We start from the raw sequence: 9,416 nt of genomic DNA, 5'->3' as shown, positions 1-9,416 counted from the left end.
CCTCCCTCCCTCCCTCCCTCCCTCCCTCTCTCTCTCTCTCTCTCTCTCTCTCTCTCTCTCTCTCTCTCTGTGTGTGTGTGTGTGTGTGTGTGTGTGTGTGTGTGTGTGTGTAGGCGCTTGTCACCAAGCCTGATGACCTGAGTTGAATCACTGGGAGCCACATGGTAGAAGCAGACTCCTACAAATTGTCCTCTAGCCCCCCCACAAGAATAAGCATAATAAAACACTTTTTAAAGAGAGGTTGATGTGGGGGCTTGAGAGATGGCTCAGAGGTTAAGAGCACTGACTGCTCTTCCAGGGGTCCTGAGTTCATTTCCCAGCAACCACATGGTGGCTCACAACCATCTACAATTCAATCTGGTGCCCTCTTCTGGCATATAGGCAGAACACGGTATATGTAATAAATAAATAAATCTTTTTTTTTTTCTGAGACAGGGTTTCTCTGTATTGTTTTGGAAGCTGTCCTGGAACTCTCTCTGTAGACCAGACTTGCCTCGAACTCACAGAGATCCGCCTGCCTCTGCCTCCCGAGTGCTGGGATTAAAGGCGTGCGCCACCAACGCCCAGCTAAATCTTAAATAATTTAAAAAAAGATTGATGTATATGAGATATAACAAGTTGCTGGGGCCAGGCTCCAACCTGTCAGGGTTTGATTATTAAAGTTTGCAAATTTCTACCCTTGTTTTTGGTCTTTTTTTTTTAAATATCCCACCTCCTACCTTGAAAGAGCTGTAACGAAAGTGTGTTTGTCTTCTGTAGTTGCTACAGAACATGTGAGGTTCCTAGTTTGAATTGATAACCTGCCATAAGGTTGTTAGTCATAAAAAGCTTGCATGGTATTTTGGAGAGGGGAGCGAGGGCATATCTTAAGAGGTTGAAGACAAGACTGACATCAGTCGAAGAGCTCCTAGGGGGTAGGAGATGGGCACCAGTGTTGATGGCCATGGCTGATAGCCCTGAGGACACACCAATCGCATATCTGGAGCTTAATGGCCTGGAAGACACCGAACATGCAGGAAGGACTGGAAGGGAGAATTAGACTCATGAGCTGACCCAGGAGAGGGGGTAACCAGGAAAGCGCTTTTGCTGTAGTGCTCCCTTTCAGGCTTTCTCTTTTCTTAGTCTCTCTCTCTCTCTTTTTTTTTTTTTTTTTTTTTTTTGGTTTTTTGAGACAGGGTTTCTCTGTGGCTTTGGAGGCTGTCCTGGAACTAGCTCTTGTAGACCAGGCTGGCCTCGAACTCACAGAGATCCACCTGCCTCTGCCTCCCAAATGCTGGGTCTTTTCTTAGTCTTTTTGTTTCGTTTTTATTTTTGTTTTTCAAGGCAGGGTTTCTCTGTGTTGTTTTGGAGGATGTCCTGGAACTCGCTCTGTAGACCAGGCTGGCCTCAAACTCACCGAGATCCACCTGCCTCTGCCTCCCGAGTGCTGGAATTACAGGTGTACACCAGTACTGCCTAGCTTTCTTTAGTCTTTTAACTGCAGTTTGTGCTGTGCTAGCTACTTTTTTACTACTGGGATAAGACACCATGACCAAGGCAACTTAACAAGAAAGAGTTTATTGGGTCTTATAGTTTCAGAGGTGAGTCCATGATCATCACTGGGGGAGCATGACAGCAGGCAGTCAGGCATGGTGCTGGAGCAGTAGCTGGGAGCTTTTCTTGAGATACAATCACGAGGCAGGCAGAGAGAGAGCTAACTGGGCACAGCATGGGCTTTTGAAACCTGAAAGCCCATCCCCAGTGACACACTTCCCCCAACAAGGACACACCTCTAAATCCTTCCCAAACAGTTCCACCCACTGGGGACCAAGCATTTAAACATGGGAGCTCACGGGAGCCATTCTCATTCACACTACCACAGCTACTATGTCTTCAGTTGATTGGCATAGGCCTAGCATTCTTCTCCTGGGATTGGGCAGGTACCATATTGTACCACTGTAAGCATGTCAAAAGCACACATGCATTGTGCCACCATAAACATGCCAAAATAACATAATTTTGGAGTATTTCTGAGATAAGAAACCCATCCTTCAAGGGTATTGAAGGCTATTGAGATGTGGTCTAGTTTTAGAGCTAATTGGGCCAATAAGTTTTGATAAGTGTAAGAAGCCAATCTGGGCTGGGCGTTGGTGGTGCACGCCTTTAATCCCAGCACTCGGGAGGCAGAGGCAGGCAGATCTCTGTGAGTTCAAGGCCAGCCTGGTCTACAAAGCGAGTTCCAGGACAGTCTCCAAAACAATACAGAGAAACCCTGTCTCGAAAAAACAAAACAAAACAAAACCAAAAAAGAAGCCAATCTAAAGCCTGGAATTTGGAAGGTAGAGGCAGGTGAATCAGAAGTTCAAGGTCGTCCTTTGCTCTATAGTGAGCTTGAGACAGCCTGGGCTACATGAAACCCTTTCTAAAACAAGCAAAATAATAAAACACTCTGGAAACAACTACCACCACGAAATAAAAACAAAATAAAGCAAAAATCTGAGTCTACTCATTCTGTTATCCATGCCTGCCATGGTGCTCATTCCCACTAGGAGGGTACAGTGGCTAATCCTGGTTGTCAACTTGATACATCTGAGAATACGGAACCTCAACTGAAGAATTGCCTCCATCAGATTGGCCTGTAGGGCATGCCTATGGGAGCATTTACTTGCTTGCTAACTGGTGTAGGAGTGTGAGCCCACTATGAGTGGTACATCCTAGAAGGTGGGCCTGAGCTGTATAAAGAGCTAGCTAGGTCCCAAGGGGGAGCACTAGAAAATCATTCCTCCTTGGTTTCTGCTTCAAGCTTCTGCCTTGGCTTCTGGCATAAGGGACTATAACCTGTGAGCTGAAATAAACCCTTTTCTCCCCAAATTGCTTTTGGTTTTGTGTTTATCATAGCAACAGAAAGCAAGCTAGAATAGAAGGGTATATCAGCTGGACAGCTCTCCCAGGCAGAACGAGACCTAAAAGATACTGGGAGGGGTTGAAAACTTGGATACAGGCAGGGTGGGAAGTAATGGTGTGGTGTCCATCCAATTAGCTGGAAGATCGTGATAGGCATTAATTTCACACAAAATGGAAATCAAGACTTGGGAGACATCTTTGAAAGCGATAACTAATTCCATCTGTATTTATGGTATAGAAATGAATACTTTGTATTGGAAGAGATTTTCATTTATTGTTACAAATTTAAGATCAATTTTGTGATATGTATATTTCTCCTCTTGTTTAGGTATTGTTTGTATAACTCATTTAAAAATGTAATGTATAATTAAATACAGATTTTAGGTAGTTACCGATAATAGTCAAAACTTAGATATTCTTCAAACCTTTCAAAGACCTTGAAAATGGCATTTAAAATGGTTTAGGTTTTTTCATGACAGACACAACTGCTCCTGGCACACCAATTATGTCTGAGAGGAAGATGGGCATCAAAGAAACTCGATATGGAGTTTGCTTTCAACATGGCAAGATTAGCCATTTGGGCAAGAATCTGCTCTTGCCTGGACTGTTTGACTGTTGCTGTATAAAATGGACATGCAGGACCCACAGGAAAGTGACTGCTGAACTCACAAAACAAGATGGACAGTCCTACAGGGTTCTTATTTCATGGAAGAGTCTGCCAGACATTCTGCAGGACACTGAAAAATGACTGGCAAACGTCAGTGCAGATGGACAGTTTAAAATTTCCTGCTTTGCTGAGAAGTCTGCCAGACACACTGTGGCCCATGGGCTGAAGATGGATCCCCCAGTGTTACAGAGGAACTTCGGGTGACTGTCCAAGTAGTGAGATGTCTCTGTCAATTCTAGAGTTTATATATTATCCTTCTGTGGTCTTTGATGGAGTTGAAGACAGATAGTTACAGTTTTCCTTAGCTATGATAAAAGATAAGTTACATATAAGACTTTAGATTCACAAAGATAGGATAGATGATACTTTCTTTAAATCTTACTAAATATTAATGGACTAAATATTGTAATTATAGTTCTTACTCGATAACTGTTCTTTATACAATATGGCTATGTTAAAGTTAAAACCTTTCTTTTTAGTTAGAAAAGATGAGATGACGGGGGAAATCCTTCTGTGTATATGTTGCCTTATTGGTTGATTAAATAAAGCACTGTTGGCCAATAGGGAGGCAAGATAGGTGGACTAGGAGTTGAGGAGGATTCTGCGAAACAGAGGCACAGTGAGTCACGATGTAGGATGTGAAAGAAGTAAGAGGTTCAGAACCTTTTTCTCCAGTAAGAGAAGACCACGTGGAAATACTCAGATTAGCAGTTATGGGTTAATAATTAAGTCAGAGCTAGCCAATAAGAAACAAGCAAACGACCAACAGCTTCATAATAAATATAGTGTTTTGTGTATTATTTGGGGGCTGAGACAGCTCAGGACCCAGGCAGGAAGACTATTCATTACACAATTCTGAAAGGGATAATGCCTATCACTGAATTGATAAGCATAAACTCAAGATGATATTGAAGTGAAATATGTAACAAAGGAAAACATACTGAATCAGAGGGTAACAGTACTAGCCTAACGAAAGGGTTAAAAATCAAATTAGATAAGCCTCAGCAACTCCTCCCTGACCTCTGAGTTACACAGTTCCACCCTGATCCAAGAAATTTAAAAACCAGACCACTTTCAGGAAAAGTGAAAAGGTCATGGTGCATCCCCGAAGCCATAGAATGTTCCCTTCCTGTGACAGCCAATGAAAATATGTAAAATAACAGGTTGTTCTGCCAAAAATATGAATTCCCCTAGCCCTATGTCAATGAATCCAAAGGTCACCTACTCTTACCCAACCCTGCTTGTGGTTTTTCCTTTATAAACCCCTTGCAATTGAGGCCAGGTACCCTTTCCCTGCAGCTGCTGTGCCAGTTTGCTGGACAGGGTCCCTGCCGAGACTTGTAGCTTAACAGTAAACCTTGTGTGTTTGCATTGGTGAGTGGGCTGCTTGGTAGTCTTTTTGGGGTTTCAAGAACTTGGCATACCGCCTAAGTCCCGAAATAATAATAAAAAATGTTAGTTGCATTAAAAACAAACAAAACTCATGCAGGCACTCATATATGCACATAAAAATAGATATTTTAAGCCAGGCATTGGTGGCACATGCCTTTTTCAAGGCCAGCCTGGTCTACAGAGTGAGTTCCAGGACAGTCTCCAAAACAATATAGAGAAGCCCTGTCTCTAAAAAAACAATAAAAAAGATATTTTAAATGTATTTATTTTATGTATATGAGTGCTCTATTGACTTTATGTCAGAAGATGGCATCAGATTCCACTATAGATGGTTGTGAGCTACCATGTGGCTGCTGGGAATTGAACTCAGGGCCTCTGTAAGAACAGTCACTGCTCCTAACCTCTGAGCTTTGGTCCCTTAAGTGTGTGACCTGATTGGGAAAAAAAAGAGCTTCCATTGGGAGGATCCAAGGAGTTTGTTCTCTGGGCTCTGTAATCTCCCCTCTGGGTGGTTATGAAGCCCTGACCTAAAAGGATTTTGTGTCTACTGAAGGAATATTGTAGATATGGGGGAATAGGACTGGGAACTGAAGCAGTCAGGAATAAAAGCTGTGATGATGTTCAGCCTGTCATCTAGGATTCCCTGGAGAGGTATCAGAGTGGTCTTTCTGCTGAGTCTTGCAGTGTGCAACAGCCACCTGGGCTGTGTGTGTGTGTGTGTGTGTGTGTGTGTGTGTGTGTGTGTGTCTGGACCTTACAGTATATTGTGGGCAGTGAAGGGACCCTCTTCTTCAGGTCTGATAGAGAGCATAGGCTGAAGCTGTGTCAAGTCTCATTCGTGCTCCTAGCTGGAGAGCCAGAGTGAGGGCAATTAATTCTACTTCAGGTTGACATGGAAATAACTGGAAGAGACCCACAGTCTATGACCTCTGAAACTATTACACACCTCAAAAATGCATTCCCTGCCCCCATAAAACTACTGCCATTGGTGGCCAGGAAGCTTCATTTTGGGAAGGCATCAATCTAGCAGTTCAGGGATGGAGAACCGGTTCCACACAGGAACACTACAGAGAGGCCTGAGGGATGAGTGAAAGTGAGGCAGCAGGATTTGAAGATCCTCAGAGTTTCTCGTAAGTGCTGGAGCAGTGGTTCTCAGCATGTGTGTCTCGACCCCTGGGGGTTAAGCAACCCTTTCACATGGTGTTACCTAAGAGCACCAGAAAACACAGACAGTTATATTCTGATTCACAACAGTGAGAAAATTAGTTATGAAACTACATGATGAAGTGTACCTGAGGCCCAGTGAAAGGCCCTCAAGTTGAAGGCTTCAAAGGCATGATGGGATGGGCATGCCATCATACTGTGTCCAGGGTTAGTTTAGAAATCTCCATGATCAAGAGAGCCACAGCCTTTCTGCACTTCAGACTTTGAATGACATTGGTGTCTTCAGAGAAAGCTGGAAGGGTCTGTAAGGACAGTTGGGACAGGAGTGGTTGTAAATGAACATCCAGGAATGGAGATGTCCCAGACTTAGGGGTAACATCGATGATGTAGAAGGGAGGTACTAAGAGACCCATTGAACAGGCCTAACTGGAGCTGCAACATCCACCCAGAGGGCATCTCTTGAGAGCAGGGAATGTTCAGCCGACTGGTCAGGCTGGACTGGAGTGGGAGGGCAGGGGTGGGAGGGCATCAAGGCGCCTGTCCAGGAATCAGCTGCAAGGGAAAGAAGTCAGTACTTGGGAGGAAGTGCACATCTGGTTACCTGTGTCTCTTGGATCAGGAGGGCCTCCTGGGAAGGGGGAATGTCTGAACACTGTGAGCCAGCAACCCTGCTTCTTTCCCCTCCAATGAGCAGAGGCAAACGGGACGGCAAGGGGGTGAGGGGAGATGACGGGAAGGGGGTGAGGGGGGATGACGGGAAGGGGTGAGGGAGATGACGGGAAGGGGTGAGGGGAGATGATGGGAAGGGGAGATGACGGGAAGGGAGATGATGGGAAGGAGAGGGAGATGACGGCAAGGGGTGAGGGAGATGACGGGAAGGGGTGAGGGGGATGACGGGAAGGGTGAGGGGGATGACGGGAAGGGGTGAGGGGGATGACGGGAAGGGGGTGAGAGGGGAGATGACGGGAAGGGGTGAGGGGAGATGACGGGAAGGGGGTGAGGGAGATGACGGGAAGGGGAGATGACGGGAAGGGGGTGAGGGGAGATGATGGGAAGGGAGATGACAAGAAGGGGTGAGGGAGATGACGGGAAGGGGGTGAGGGGAGATGATGGGAAGGGGAGATGACGGGAAGGGGAGATGATGGGAAGGGGAGAGGGGAGATGACGGGAAAGGGGTGAGGGGAGATGACGGGAAGGGCGTGAGGGGAGATGACAGGAAGGGGGTGAGGGGAGATGACGGGAAGGGGAGAGGGGAGATGACGGGAAGGGGAGATGACGGGAAGGGGAGATGATGGGAAGGGGGTGAGAGGGGAGATGACGGGAAAGCGGAGTCCTTACAATATGCCGGTTCTCTCTGGACCAGTTGCTGCCTGCTGCCTCATGCTGAGCGTGGGCTCCCAGGAGGAGGAAGAGCCTCTTACCAGTGAGCCATTCTCCACTCCCCAGTTGCAGTCAGAGTCCTTCAGTTATATATACAAGAAGTAACGCCCTTTGCCAGGGGCTGGAGGTTTTTAGCTTGTAACTTGTCCAATGGCAGTCTTCACTTTCAGATGTCAGGTCCCCTGGAGAGCCACTCCAGCCAGGGACCTCCATTGGCCCACGGCCCTCTCAGATAGCCACCACAAGCACCAAATTAAGATGGACTCAGAAAGGAGAAAGTTCCCTATATGGCCACCAAGGCTGTGTTAAAAACAATGGTGACAAAAGTACACGAGGTAAATGTATTTAGCAGACCAGAAGATATATATATATATCAGGGATTAGAGAGTGACACTCTGGTCAAGAGCACTGACTGCTGTTTCAGAAGACCAGAGTTCAATTCACAGTCTCCATATGGCAGCTCACAACCATCTGCAACTCTAGTTTCAAGGGACTCAATGCCCCCTTCTGGCTTCTGTGGGCACTGCAGGCATGTGGTACACAGACATAAAATGCAGGCAAAATGCCCACACACATAAGATAAAAATAAAATGTTCTACAAGACAGACACAAAGGGCAGACTAATGGGAGTTATTTTTATCACAGTTAATGCAAGTTCCTTTGTCTTATCTGTGGGATCATATTTGGGTAGATAAGAAAGATCTCACTACCTTATTAAGCAGTAAAATTTTACAGCTCCACTTGTCTTTCTTGAGGTAGTTCTTTTGGATAAGTGAGGCAATGGGTCACCAGGATGTAGGCTCTAAAGGATTTTTATCATAGGTCATTAGGTTCAGGCTCCAATTAAGTTAGAATCTGATTGTCAAAATATGGGAGTTTGTTTCATTTTTGTCCTCTTCATCTTTTGGGGCATGATAAACTGTAGAGGACCTTGGTAAAATCCAATTAGGATGGGGTCATTCCAGGTTGTGGGTTTGTGTTGGATGACTTCAATAAGTATTTCTGGAATCAAGTTCATTCTGGGTTGAGCATCATGAAGAAGCAAGGTCAACCTGATGACTGGTCATCTTAACTATTCTTATCTGGAGAGCAGGAGGATCAAAGCTGGGTTGGATGGTCTTTGGTTCTAGTGCATTAGGCCTTTGTGCTGACTGAGAGGTGAGTCCTAGATGCACGGTGTCCTCGACACATTGTGGTTACAGAGTCACCTGGTCTATTGCCCACACTCTGTCACAGTCATTAACAGAACGTAATAGTACAGATACTGGACAATGACCAGTCATCCAGGTTTGCCTGGGACTGAGCACTAAGCCAGCATGAAGGACTTTCAATGCTAAAACTAGGGAAACTGAGGCAGCTGGTAACCCTATCAGCCACTGGAAAGCTGTCAGTCAGAATCTCTCTCTCTCTCTTTCTCCTTTGGTACAATGATCCTCCACAGAGTGCTTGTCAAGTCCTTCCTAGCCACTAGAATATATACGAGTAAATGCAAGTGCTACTTAACATGCACATGTATTTACACAATATAAACACCAGTGTTTGTAAATGAATTCATTACACTGTGAGTTCAAGGCCATCCTGGGCTACATGAGATACTATCTTAAAAAGAAGATTCTCATATGTATACATATTAAAAACATACAATTAGTAAGTCACCCTTTCTATTCACATTACACACACACACACACACACAGAGAGAGAGAGAGAGAGAGAGAGAGAGAGAGAGAGAGAGAGAGAGAGAGCACAGAGAGAGTGCCATACACCCATTCCCTGCATATGCATAGGTTTGGTCAAAGATGGACCATGTACAGCATGGTAGTCCTATAAGGTTTTTATTTTGTTTGAGATTTCTCACTGTGTAGCTCAGACTGAGTTTGAATTCCTAATCTGCCTGCATTAACCTCCTCAGCACTGGGATTATAAACAGACA

The sequence above is a fragment of the Mesocricetus auratus genome, unplaced genomic scaffold, assembly GCF_017639785.1.
Source record: "Mesocricetus auratus isolate SY011 unplaced genomic scaffold, BCM_Maur_2.0 Super-Scaffold_100007, whole genome shotgun sequence".
Taxonomy (NCBI): Eukaryota; Metazoa; Chordata; class Mammalia; order Rodentia; family Cricetidae; genus Mesocricetus; species Mesocricetus auratus.
Note: the sequence above shows the minus strand (reverse complement) of the source record.